Source organism: Hippoglossus hippoglossus, chromosome 23, assembly GCF_009819705.1.
Source record: "Hippoglossus hippoglossus isolate fHipHip1 chromosome 23, fHipHip1.pri, whole genome shotgun sequence".
Lineage (NCBI taxonomy): Eukaryota > Metazoa > Chordata > Actinopteri > Pleuronectiformes > Pleuronectidae > Hippoglossus > Hippoglossus hippoglossus.
The window spans coordinates 16,785,120-16,799,389 of record NC_047173.1 but is presented as its reverse complement, the minus strand read 5'-3'; the positions used below and the strand labels follow the sequence as shown (position 1 = coordinate 16,799,389).

The 14,270-nt window shown below is 43.9% G+C and overlaps 1 protein-coding gene across 1 annotated transcript in view; it reads right to left on the bottom strand.

Annotated features, from left to right (window-relative positions):
* The window catches only part of plxnb2a (plexin b2a), a 105,283-nt gene extending 91,472 nt beyond the window's left edge, over positions 1 to 13,811 (bottom strand). The window contains exon 1 of the mRNA XM_034577690.1: positions 13,339 to 13,811. The gene's annotated coding sequence lies outside the window, so the exon portion shown is untranslated. The remainder of the gene's footprint in view (positions 1 to 13,338) is intronic.
* Between the last annotated feature and the right edge of the window lie 459 nt (positions 13,812 to 14,270).

Below are 14,270 nucleotides of genomic sequence, written 5' to 3'. Positions count from 1 at the left end.
TTCCAGAAACAACAGGGAGATGTGAGGAGGGAGAAGGAAAGAGAGAAGAGAGAGAGAGAGTAAGAGGGAGCCAAATCATGCAGGGTCAAACAGGCAGCAGGCCAACATACAGGAAGTGGAGAGCGCACACACACACACAGACACACACACACACACACACACACACACACACACACACACACACACACACACACACACACACACACACACACACACACACACACACACACACACACACACACACACACACACACACACACACACACACACACACTGTAACCCACACTCAAACCAACACAAACTAAATATAAAGATGTGACACACTCACAAAGCTTTGATGGTGATCATGTGACGCTGGTGAATCCAACATCATGACTCAGGATCCAAGAACTCAGGGCCGAGGTCGACTCGCCATCGAAAAACAAAACTTTAAAAAACACAAACGCGGCTCCAGAAGAAGAAGAAGAATGAACAAAAAAAATGTTCAGGACCAGAAAGTCACATTTCTGTCATTTTAATAAAAACATATTCAAACTGCTTTAATGGATGTAATAGAGATTTCTTTATGACTCAGGGCTAGAAGTTCTAATAAATTATGTCACGATAAAGTTGTGATGTTAACGTGTCGGGGGTTAACGGCCCTTTCAGTTTGAGTTTATAAGGTTCTGTAAGTCTGGTTGGCATAGCAACCCATTAGGATCAATGTCCTTTTCTGTCCTGTCATTTTCACAGCTGCTCTCCAAAACAAACATGACACAGACGCCCCTTACTCTCCTCCTGATTGGTTCTTCTCTGTCACATGACTCCACTTCCAGCAGTGAGATTATTTCGGATGTGGATTATAATGCTCATCTGGACCAAACAAACATATGGACGTGGACGCAGCCTGAAAGTAGCTTCACACTTAAAACAACAACTTTATTCTCCTGTTTCCAAAGGAACAGTGTATTTACATCCTTCACAGACTGGAACCTGTTGATGGCATCGATTAGTTGTCTCTTTAATAAAGTCTCCAAAAGTTAACTTAATAAACAACTAGTTCCAGTAAAATCAACCCCACAAGATTTAAGTCAGGGTCGTTTTATAACTGTACAATGTTTGTTTTTCTGTATTTAACGCTGAGGCCATGAAATAAAAGTTGAGAAACTGCAAACAGAAAACTAAAGGTCAAAGGTCGAGTGTTTGCACCTGAACAAAGAAGTTTTTAAAGTAAGAGGACGACAGCAGAGAGGAGATCTTTTAGAAGGAAAACTCAATGAGTAGCAGACGTGAACAGATGCTCACCCAGCAGGTTAATGGTGTAGGACCACACACACACACACACAGACACACACAAACACACACACACACGGAGCCACACCTTGCACTGTGTCAACAGCTACTGCAACTCTGTTAAACTGGTTTATTCATGGGTAACGCCGTGTCACATCCAGTGAATGGTACTGACTGTCACTGATTAGTGTGTGTGTGTCTGTGTGTGTGTGTGTGTGTGTGTGTGTCTGTGTGTGTGTGTCCTCCCTCCTCCCCCGATGCAGCCAAATGTGAAGCACTTGACAAACATTACTGAGACGTTCCACAGAGAAGCAGCCGTTCAGCCTCATCCCTGATTTACCTCAGATCCAACGTTGATTTAAAGTTTCATCCAAAGCGAATCAGACTGTTATTTAGAGGGGAGATGAAAAACAAAACTGAAAAATATGTACAACCCCCCCAATAATCCTACCGTCACATTGAATGAAAAATGTTGACAGTTACCAAACGTGATAAAGTGGTTCGGTTTTCTCGTTTCAATACGTTTCTTCACCCCAATTTTAATCGCAGCTACTTTGGTATCACGTACAAATCGTCAAAATAAAAAGGTATTATTCATTTAAGATGATTAAAAACAATTCTCTATCGTATTTTAGCTATTAAAGCTCCAAAAGCACAAAAAAAAACGAGTTAAAATTTAAATAACCATTAGCCCCCTGATTGTCTTTGTGCCCACGTGACTCCAGAGGTTATTATGAGAGATTAGAAACAGAATTCAGTTTACAGCAGCAAAGGAAACATTGCAACATGTGCACGTAGGTGATATAAGAATCAGCTCAACTAAATATCTTAGGGACAATGGGACTTGCATGTGTCTGGGCTGCAGAACACTGGTCGTACACATGGAGCCTTTGGTTTTCACTTTCGATTTAAAAGGACTAAGACGTTCTGAACCTCGTCCGACACCAGGAACGTTTTTTCTGTCCCCTCCAGCTCTTTCCTTCCAACCCTAACAAAAACACAACGTTAACCCCGGCTTCACCCCGACGACAAAGAAAAATATTATCAAGTCACGCTTCTGATTGCCACTTTAAAATGTGCAATCAGCAGTGTGTGCGTTCTTGATTACCATCGCTGCGTGAACCGTGGCTTATTGATTGCAAACAGTGCATGCGCTTAATCGTAAGTGCACATTTCCAAATGAATTCATGTGGAAACTATTTGTAAGCAGGAACAAAAAGCAAAATGTAGGTAAGAAAATGTTAAATACTAAGAAAAGAAATAAAAGATCCAGAAAAACATGTGGGAAAGTCGGCAAATTAAGTAATAAAATCTAGACAGAGAGAAAATAGCGGAAGAAAAAACGTTGGAGGAGAAGATTGAGGTTTTGGGGTTTCCTGTGGTGGAGACAAGAGGTCAAACTGCAGCCATGAACACACACACACGCACAGACACACACACATATAGATATATATATATATAGATATATATATATATATATATATATATATATATATATATATATATATATATAGATATATATATAGATATATATATCTATCTATATATACACACTTCATTTTTCAGTCTCATGAAGTTAAGAGACAGCATCTGTGTCTGTGTGGGTGTTCAACCAATCACCACCCGTCTGTCTACAAGTGCTGGAAAAGACATAACACCTCTGATCACAGTCTGACACACAGACACACACAGACACACACAGACACACACACACAAGATGTCAAAGTAACCGTGCGATCACACGCCACCAAAACACGCATGCGATGACGCAGGCAGATCTGAAACTGCCACTCAAACTGCTTGATGTATTTTCTAAGCCGTCCCTGAAATAAACAAATTTAATATATTAAGCTTGTGCGGTGGAAAGAGTTTCTGAAAAAACACTGACGCACAACTGACACAACACAGACTAATGCAATGAAGCATCGGTACTGGTCATGGAGACGATTCAACTCGACTAAACCAGTTGGTTTTAGGCCAAATTCTCCCTGGTCGGACAACCACCGGCTTTACAATCTTGAGAAAAAGAAAAGTGCTGCATCAAAAAGCCTTTCAGGATTAATCTGACAGATGTCACCTCCAGAAGGAGCTTCAGAGAATTAGGTCCACGCTCTGTCCTTTTCACAACACAGTCTTTTTGTTTACATCACCGGCTCTGATCATCAGAAGCTCTCTGGACATCTTCGTCCGTGTCGGCTACGTGTGTGGCTCCACTTTTTGATTCTTTTGTTTTTGCATCGCCCGCTTGTTAGAAACATCACCACCACAGTTTTTATCAGTGATTCACGCTTCCTGCTGAGAGCAAATCATGAAACGACAACATGGACTTTCCAAGGTGGAGGAACTGCTGGTAGTCAGATGTCACATCCAGCTTCTTCACAGCCCATAAACCAAAGAGCGTTTCCTGCTCTCGAGCTGCAGCACAGTCGACGCCACACTCCTGGTGTGAGAGGGCTTTTAATTACAGCCCACACACAGAGGGAGAGAGGGGGGGGGGGGGGGGGGGGGGGGACAGAGAGAGAGAGACAGAGACAGAGAGAGAGAGACACAGAGAGAGAGAGGGAGAGAGAGAGAGAGAAGATAAGAGAGAGAGAGGGGGGAGAGAGACACACAGAGAGAGAGACAGAGACAGAGAGAGACACAGAGAGAGAGAGAGAGAGAGACAGAGAGAGAGAGAGGGAGAGAGACAGAGACAGAGACAGACAGACACAGACAGAGAGAGAGACAGAGAGAGAGAGAGACACAGAGAGAGAGAGAGAGAGAGAGAGAGAGAGAGAGAGAGAGAGACAGAGAGAGAGACAGAGACACAGAGAGACACAGAGAGACTCACAGTCTAATGACCTTTGATCCATGTTTATAATAGTTTTCAACCATGAGGATCGTTCTTCCTCTCACATCTCGTAAAATGCAAAAAACGTCTCAATAAAGCGTGAAATCTTTTGTTCCCTTTTTTTTCTTTTTTAAAAAAAAATTGTATTGATTTTAATAAAAAAAGATCGACATCGCGATGACGTCATCTGCCGTACGGTGAACTCTGGCCCAGCGGCTCCTTGTTGAATAAACGTATGAATTAAACTAAACTTCTGTGAAATGAAACCAGCGTCCACCACCACCACCACAGACCAAAATAAAACAGCGGGGATTCCCGAAGCCAAAGATCACATTCGTGCTCCGCTCCTGCATCCACTCAGAAATCCCCGGTGGAGAAACCAAAACTGAATGTGGTGCGAACGCTGCCAGGATCAGTGTCAAACAAGATGGGAAGTATTAAAAACACGAACACATACACACACACACAGATTTTAGACGACTGTAAAAGATAGAATTCTTTTGGGAAAAAGCAAACGACTTTCAAACGACTTTCAAACATCTCAGCATGCATCCAGTTAATTCAGCAGCTGTTGCAACGATCTCTTTGGAAACCATTAATCCAACTACAAGATGGCTTAGCTACTTTATAGTTTTCATGTTATTATGTATATAAATAAAAGGTTCTTTCAGATTTAAGTATATAATATTAAGTATAACATTTTAGTAACTTTATAAAGTTGTCCCCCTGTGCCTTCACATGACTTGATCCAAAAACTCTCCATATTTATTCACCTCACAGAAGTTGACCTGTTTTAGATTAATCCTACATTTCCCATAAGGCGACTCAGCAACATAGCTCACAGTAAATGCTCCTAAAAGCTTCTTACAACAGATGTCATCACACAACGTTCTCCACACACGGAGTTAAACTCCTAAACTAAACCTCGTGTGTACAGTCAGACTTGTTCCCGTCTGAGAAAAGGTTCAACGTGAGACTAAACAATTTGTAGAAATCCACGTTTTCCCCCGTCTGTTTATGTTAAAAACATGTCAAACATGCCATGTCGAATGTAAAGTCAACTGCTCACATGGGGACAGTCAGAAAGTATGTGACGGGGGCCGTGCAGAGTGCGAGCCGTGAAGCCAGTGAGTCAGACTAACGGCAAAAACAAACGGCGGCGGAGAACAATGTGGCCGAGGCCTGAACCTACAGCAGCGAGGATAAAGAGCCGGGGGAAGTGATGGTGAAGCGGATTCATCCGACTCATGTGAACGTGACCGAGGGGATGAAGTGACACAGCAAGAAGGGAAATCACAGGACGTACAAACCGTTAGATCCAGTGGAAAAACCAGCAACAGTATCTTTTTCTTGAAAAGGACGAGTAGTTGTAGGACATATATTTATCTATGAGGAGAAGTTCTTTTAACTAATCTAAATAAAAACCTGTGGACAGACACAAACCTCGTTTCAAAGAGAAAGTGCGACAGGTATCTTCCCCTGTATCTGCGGCACCAGTCTGAACAAACAGTCAAAGATACAACACACACACACCTGTGTCCACTGCAAACACAACCTTCGCTCCCTGAAGTCCAAACACAGATTAGACACATGCTCCGCTGCCAATGGACAAACACAAACACACAACCCAACGCACACACACACACACACACACACACACACACATATGGAAATCAACCTGCTTCCGGACACAAATCCAGGTCATGAGGTCGTTTCTCTTCTCCGGCCGTAAAAAGGCAACAATACCCACATTACACTATAATCCACAACAGGAGGTTTTATCTCTCATTGCCACTAATGAATTTAATTATTATTAGTCTGAGCAGGTTCTCACAGCCTCAGGTGACAGCTTCACATTTCTTGTTTTGTCAGATTAACAGTCCCAACCCCGAAGATATGATATTTACAAAAGGTTTGAATTATAATAAAGTAAGAAACAAAGCAGTAAATCTTCACACTTGAGGACGTAAAACGGGAAAATCTTCATCAAACCAACGAGCAGCAGCTTAAAGACGAACGTGTTCCTCAGTCGTCGATTACTTAACATCCATCCTATTGTTTCTGGCCTGGAGATTTCTTTGGTCTGCTCTTCTTTTGGAGTTAAAACAAAGCCGACCGACACAATTCCAGAGTTCCACCGCTCAAGTGATGCAACATCAGCATAAGCAGCAGTAACTCGGCTCATAATGACTTGAGACAAAGCATTCCTCTGGTTTCTTGGCTTTGGGCTGATGGCAGAGGGGAGATTTAGTAGATTGCATTAGATGCAGGGACTTTGTTGTGGCTTAGCGATCTTACACCACCACTGTTTTAAATTAGAGCCACTGCTTAAGTGTCATTTAAGCAGGTTTCATGGCTGTAGAGGGCCAGTAAATCACGAGTGTTTGAAGCTTACAGCACTGGAAACCATTTCCCCATCGCTGCCAGTGGGAAGCACTGGTTACAGTTCATTTCAGGACGCGAGTAAGAATCCACTTGTGGAGAAGTTGCTCAAGACAGACGAGCGGAGCTCAGCAGAGGAACGGGCAAAGGACAACATCTGGATTTTTTTCCAAATAAAAACATCAGAACATTTGCTAGTTAAAGCTTCTTCTTCACAGACTTATTTTTTTTTTAGAGATTAACCGATTATTTGAGCGAATAATCAGCACAATGATCAACAGTGAAACTGAGCCATTTGTAGATATTTGGCTGGACCATGCAAACCCACTGGTGAAGTCCTGTAAGATCATAAACCTCCATGAAGGAGAAGCACTGAACCCTGGTGAGAAAAGGACTGACGTGCATCCGTCTCTCAGTATAATGACCCTCCAGCCCTCCTGTAATAAGTCCACACAATAGACTCGCACAACCAGAATAGCAAGTAATTAAAGGCATTGTATGAAATTAAATGGGAATATAAAAAAGATGGCTGGAATCATTAGACAGGGGGCCACTGTAGCTCTCCTCCCCCGATCCTTTTTGTCTTTGCGTCTCTTTTCATGTTTTCTATTCTTCGCCGAGCCGGCGGCGGCCTTTTATTCATTTAATGATTACGCCGTCTTTCTGGAGAGCGACGTCTCACATCTCCGAAACAGACTGACTGACGTGACCCTGAATTAACACGGAGGGAGAAAGACACAGCCTGAAACACCCGGGTTACTAAGTGGTCGTCCACGCCCCCAGTTCTTCATTCAGCAGAGAAATACCCATCATCGCAAACCGGTGTGGAGACGCACAAAGATGGAGCGTGTGTATGTTAAGTTAAAGGGCATCTGGGGGAACATAAATGATGGCGGATGGCTCGGCTGCGTGCAGATATTTCACTCTGGGGAGTTTTGCCGAGGAAGCCGACTAACGAATTGTTCCATCAGCGAGACGATGTGGTGATTTCTCAGGCTTCCCTCGCTGAGACCGAATCAGGAAACAGGAACAATTTAGCAAAATGTCCTCGGAGCACGAACATCCCATCTTTGGCGAAACGTTCATTTACATTTCTGCATCTCTCAACTTGAAAAACGTTCAGAGACAAAGTGACGGCTGCTGATCACATGATAACAAGTCTCCGGTGATTCCCATGATCCCTTTCTGTGTGCAGAGACGGTTTAATTATGTTCACAACAATCACTCCGTAGGATTCTTGGGGGATTTGTTTGCTTTTGTCTATTTTGTTAAATATGCAAACAAAGCATTTTAAACTCAAACTAGAAACTCAGCACTGTGGTTGTATGCATCGGATTTTTAACATCTGACTTAACAACACCACCCTGTATGAACAGTAATGAAGGTAAATAAAGTCGAAGTGAACCCAGGTCCGCTGTCATCCGTCACTAGTTTCTTCTCAAAGCTCACGATTGACTCATCGCCATGTGTCACAGTGATTGAGTGACAGGGGAATGATTTGTTGCGGCTCCACTTTGGGTTCTGTTCACAGCACACGGGCAGAAGAACGCACTGAGCATTGTTCTCTTCTTGGATCGCGTTTTTATTTCACTCTCTCTTCTCTGAACGTTTGATTAAAAGTCTGATTAAAAATCCCACAATGATGCAATCACGCACAACCGGGGGAAAAAAACTGACTTCCTTAATTAGACGTCAGCTTGTGAACGCAGAGCAGAGTTTTCCAGCCGGCTCTTGAGCAGGATTTATTCTCTGTCTGAGCTGCATGTCGGGTGGTCCGGGAGCCTGTGAGTGCAAAACCCTGTGAACGTCTTCCTGGAGAGGCTGATCTAAAAATATACACCGTTATTCCCCCTTCTGTCCATCAGGGAGGCTTTCTAACGCTGGAGATATGACAGGATACTGTTTATTCTGGACTGAACTTTGGGAAATATGCTGCTGAAGCTCATCAAGAGCAAATTCACAAGTGGTTTAGCAATGCAACATGGGAAGGCTGAGGAACTTAAACATTACCCACAAGGAACCCACAGCGTTTTACAAGTTCTCCGTTTTCAGAGATTCAAATACTCAAAGAGCAGCTTGGACGGGACGTGATTCCTTTGAAACACTAAGAGTGTAGCCTCCGTTTTAGAGCCTGTAGAACTCTGGATGTGTGTGGACGCCACGTGTTGAAGTGGCTAAAGTCCTGCGTTACGTACCCGGTGTTTCCCACAGCATCGACCACCACGTGTGAACTCTGCAAACGCTGCTGCTGAACCTGCTCAACCAACGTTTAAAACTCCACAAAGATCAAGTCGATAGGAGATACTGATCAGAAATCAGTCAGAGCCGCTTCTCAAACCTCCGCTCGTCACTCCGAGGTTCAGACAACATCAACGAGACGACACATTCCCAGCTGGTCAAACACAACACGTCTGCAGAGGTAAATACATTAAACTGACCCGTTGAGCTTCTGTCTCAGGGTTCAAAATGCACTTAATTCAGCTTAATGCATAAAAGGTTCAAACATTTAATATCCTCTTCTGTAGCTGATCCAATTCAGACAAACTGTCCTGCTGTGTTTCACACCTGCCTCCTCGTCACGCAGCCGGCTCGGCACACACAGAGAATCACAGAAAGCCATTTAAGACTTTTAAAAAGCTTTTTAAAAAGCTGCTGGAAGTGGTTCTGAAGCTTTAAGAGGACATGAGAGGAAACAGACGGCAGGAGATGGACTATTTAAGGACGTTAAGGACTCACCAGGCCTTGTTTAAATTCAAATCTATTTGCCTTTTCCATCTGTTTTGGAAGTGTAGTGCTCCACAGTAACGACTGCATCTCATTCATGAAAGCTCCTCTGCTGTTGTTAACACCTACACACACACACATACCTGCTGCATCTTAAAATAAAGTCCTGTGCAGCTCAGAGAGACGGATGCTTCTGATACTTGTGGGAGTCGCAGCATTTTTCTTTTAAATAAAGCACAAAATGACAGGAGCGGATGAGGAGCAGAGACGAAGCAGAGGCTCAGTACAGTCGCGTGTTTATCACCGACAGGCTGTGTGACTCACAGTCTTCGTTATAACGTCCAGGACGTGAGAGACAAACGAGGCGATGAGCGTATTTATATCATAACAGCTGGGAAAGTGTTCCATATCATATCTTTAATACATCTTCATTGCCTGAAAAGCCTGAACTGCGACACAAACATTTAAATAATTCAAAGTGGAAAATAACATCCCCTGCCAGCGACAGTAGAAACACACACACACGCACACACACACTTACAGTTGTATGAAACCGCATAAACGGAAAACACACAGATGAACGAGCAAAGTAATTAAAACCACACTTTCACAAATCTGCAGCTGCAAAGTGTGTGAATCTCCCGGCCACTGAGTGAAGCCTGTGTGACCTCCGACCTCTGAGGACGAGTGGCTCCTTCCCGTGTTAAATCACCTCGACATGAAGAGCGCAGAGCGGTTTCCCTCTCAGTCTCCGTCTCCGTCTTCACTCGCGGCCAAGTTATGAAGCATAATTTAATTTCAGGCTCTGAGGTTAAAACATGTGTTTTTCAACCGAGTGATGAGACTTAATTCAATGCTTCGACACAGCAGCTCCAGCTGATCTGGGATGAAGACAACCCACGAGGTTCCAATAGAGACGGGACAGGCCGACTCACTGTTACTGCTGTTTGGCACAAACTGTTAAATGTGATCAACACATTCTGTAAATCAACACATTCTGTAAAGTTTGGCTGCAACTTTTTACACTCTAAAAATGTAAATTGAAACTTACAGAATATGATGTATTGATTAAGTGGCTGAATAGACCTGCAGTTGCACAAAGGTTTTAATTGGAACTTCACATATTGAACTTTGTCCTGTAATAAAACAGAAGAGCCTCTTACTCATTTTGAGTTGTATAATTACCTCTATGACTGATTCCTCTGTTTACTTATATACGAGGGATTAGAAGTGTGACTCTTCTTCACCTCTCGGCCACTTGACTGTGACAGTAGCAGAGTTACTCAACCGCTCGTCTGCATTCCGTTCAAACAGGTTTCTGATCGTCTCCAATAATGTACAGTTTAACCCACAGACGACAACATCTGTCTCTGTCTGTGGCCGGTGAGAAGCGTCAGTGGTTCTGTGAAGGGCGGATCCATTCTGCCACGGTCTTTCTAGATAAAAGGAAGTTAAACAAAAGCTTATTGGACTCGTTTTAAAAACTGATGACTCGGCCCCGATTGGACCAAATCAGTCATGTGACACGGTTGAAAGACAATAAGTATAAGTTATTCTCTCGTCTGTTTCCTCTTTCCAAAGTCACCTGTTCTTGCTGTAAGGACGGAGAGAAAGGAAACTCAACACCTGCAGCTCCACCTGCATCGTCCGGGTTTCACCACGACATACTTCATCCCACGAGTGATGGGACAGAGTCTCCAGATCAGAGTAAAGTCCAGTGAAATAACAACACAAAGAAAAGCTGCTGAAGTTAAAAACACGTCGAGCTGAACCATGTTGAAACCTGCTGACCTTCAGATATCCTGTATGTCATATAAGGATAATATGCTTTCATTTTCCTTCTAAGTAGATTATCAAACTGAAACTGAAACTCGATGCCCAATAACCAACCAGCCAGGGGAAGTTAACACCTTCCTAAGATATCCGTGCTCCGTTTCCATATCAGGCAATAACACCAGACCCTGTTCACTTTGTCCATTAGGCTGTTTCACCATCGAGCTCAACCGCTCACTGACTCATTTTTAAACGGTCACGCTCACAATAAGACGAGACAGTGTTTGTGTTGTGTCGTGTGAAGGCTTGTGTTGAAAGCTTTCGCTGGAATTGTCTGGTTTCCGTCTCCTTCTAGAGAAACAACTGTCGGCTGCTTTAAGAATGTTACCGCTGCCAATACCTCGGAAACATGAGGTGAACAAGAAACATCGATGAGGAAATTCCTCCCAACAGATGCTGGAGGTTTGAGTCATCAGTTGGCTGCAAGTGTTTTATTAAAGAATAGTTCCTCAATGGGTTCTTTCGATGTTACGTCCAAGAGGCAAAGAAATGTGTTTTGAGAGGTGAGTGACCTTTGACCTTTGACCACGCCGGACACTTGTATCCAGCAGGGAGGAATAAGGAGGATTCACTGAAGAGTTTGTTTAAAACGACTATCGGCTGCTTTTAGGACACGTCAGAGCAAAACATCAATGAACGTTGGGACAAACTTCCATCACTCAAACCGAAGCTGGAAGCCTGAACCTTAGCTTTTCCCCATTTTAAGCCACTGTTGATAAAAAAACTTCTGACAAAATAGATTTTGCTTGCGTCATTTAGGCAAAAACAAAAAGCCCACAACACACCAGCGATGCACCGATAAACCAGCGAGCGTCGGAGCAGCCTTGAAGCCTCGCGCTCGACTGATGGCGGAGTTATATCAGCCGTAACGTCAAAGCACCCGAGTCTAAACACTGGCTGTGATGGTTTTACAGCCTCAGAGTGTGGAGGCTATTCTAATCCATTAACTGACACCGGGGACAATTACACCCCCCCCATCATCATCATCATCATCATCATCATCATCATGTACAGCAATGTGTTGAAGCAGATGTCACAGAGATTCATGGTTCCACATGCAGGACGATGGGAAGGGGTTGGTTTCACAAGAGTGAAACAATAGAAGAAGAAGAAGAAGAAGAAGAAGAAGAAGAAGAAGGCGTTGCTTGAAGTCAACGACCAAGACGTCCATTTTGATGGTAGCAATACCGTAATGGTATTAAAGTGGCTAACCGGCTCATTTATCTTCCACATTCAGACAGAAGACGACGTTTTTCTATGCACTTTATTCAAAATAGTTATCGAATACGAACTGACAACAACGCCCAACGCCCGTCTACAAACCAATCAGAGTCAAGTACAGGTAGACTCCGCCCACGCAGGTGATGAAGACAGGACATTAGTCCCTAAATTACAACGTGAAACCAAAAGTAACAGATCAAATGAAACTCTGGATCAAACACGTGAAGCCGGGTTCAGACTCTGAGGAGAGAAAGTGACCTTTAAGACATTTGGTGCCAAAGATTTAACTTAACACTCAACAACCGTTAATGAGCAAGTTGGTGAAATGGGTTTTTAACACCAGGAAACATCTGTTCACAACAAACCAAACGATGCATAAGAGACATTGAACTCTTTTAAAACCCGTGTGAGGGTCTGATACCTACGTGCACGGCGCAGGTCGCGGTTGTGTGCGGCTGCTGTGCGCGTCACAGTGCGAAGTGAACACTGTCAGTTCCCCGTGAGTCACTTCGCTCAGCAGGATCAGCCCCCTCGCTCACTGAGGCTCCAGATGTTCCTCTGCCTGTTGATTAGTCCAGACGCACGCGCACGCGCCTGACCCGGGTTAAAAGAAACTGGAAATCAAGATTCCCCCTCGTCCAGGAGAGAGTTCTAGAAAACAGCACGAGTTGAGATGATCCGGATCGACTCGTCACAGACCAGAATTCACTTCGGTTTACATTCAAAACAACTCTCCTCCGCTGACTCGACCCAGCCTCGTTTGACTTATTCAAATCAAGTTTTTCTCGTTACAACGCGACGCTAGAAAGGCGGCTCCGGTGCCGAACACCCGGCCGCGACGTGCTACACGTAAAACAGCGCAAACTTCGCCACATTGCGCGTTTGCACTTTGCGCAATAGTCGATACATTCTTAAATTCGAACTTTTCTCAAGGAGGAGCTCGGTGTGACGTGTTCCCGAACCAGGCAACTTTATCTGCTGCGTCGCGTCGCCTCGGGAATCTGTCGCATCCTCCGCAGGGAACAACGTTTGCGTGAAGAAGAAAAGAAAAGACGCAGACATGTCGCAGCTCTCACCTCTGGATCCACCGCTGCGTCCCGTCGCTGCGTCCCGTCGCTGCGTCCTCGCGTTATTTCCCCCCAAAGAAAATGAAAAAGTCCTCGATCCTTTTTAAAAAACACGAAAAGTTCCCACGTTTACATCCTGGAGCAGAAACACTGCGCAGAAACAACGCGTAAAGTTTCTGATCGACACGGCTGCTCCAAAGTGGACGAGCGGCTCCGTGCGCGTGTCTCTCTCTCTCTCTCTCTCCACGCCCAGAAAACTACACGCACGGTTCAGGTGTAAGTCATGACAACACGCACACGCGCATGTAGTTCCCTAATGGCAGGAGCGTGCGTGTTCAGTGTCCGGCGTGAATGGGGAGCGCGCACATCCCAGCAGCAGCAGCTCCACGCTGAAATGAGGCGTGTGCGTGAGGGTGAGGAGCGTTTTTCTTCCTCCTCCCATCAACACGTCGGTCAAGTTACAGGGAGGCACACGCACGAGCACCGGATGTGACACATCTTCAGTTTCTTATTCAGAAGAAAAGCACCGACTGCACAGCTAAAGTAGAGAAACAATAAATCAAGTCAAACTTTATTTGATATTTATATAAGAGACAATAGGAAAACAAGGAATATAAGAATATGGATAAATTGTTAACAAAATTGACTTCAGACTTTCATAGAATTTACATATTAATTTGTTCTATTCTCACTTTATTCTCACGTTTTATTCCGTGACCGTGTATTTCTCTTATCATCGTTGTTCTGTCTTTCCTGTGTAAATACTTTGTGTGTAAGAATTTGAACGATGAAGTTATAGATTCAATCTGACACAGTTTATTATGATATTTTACTTTCAGAGCTGAAAACAAAGTCAGCGGGAAGAAGAGAACAGATGAATGTTCACATCTGAAATCTTCTTTCACTTACTATTGTTTATTCTTCACCTATTCTGACCCTAT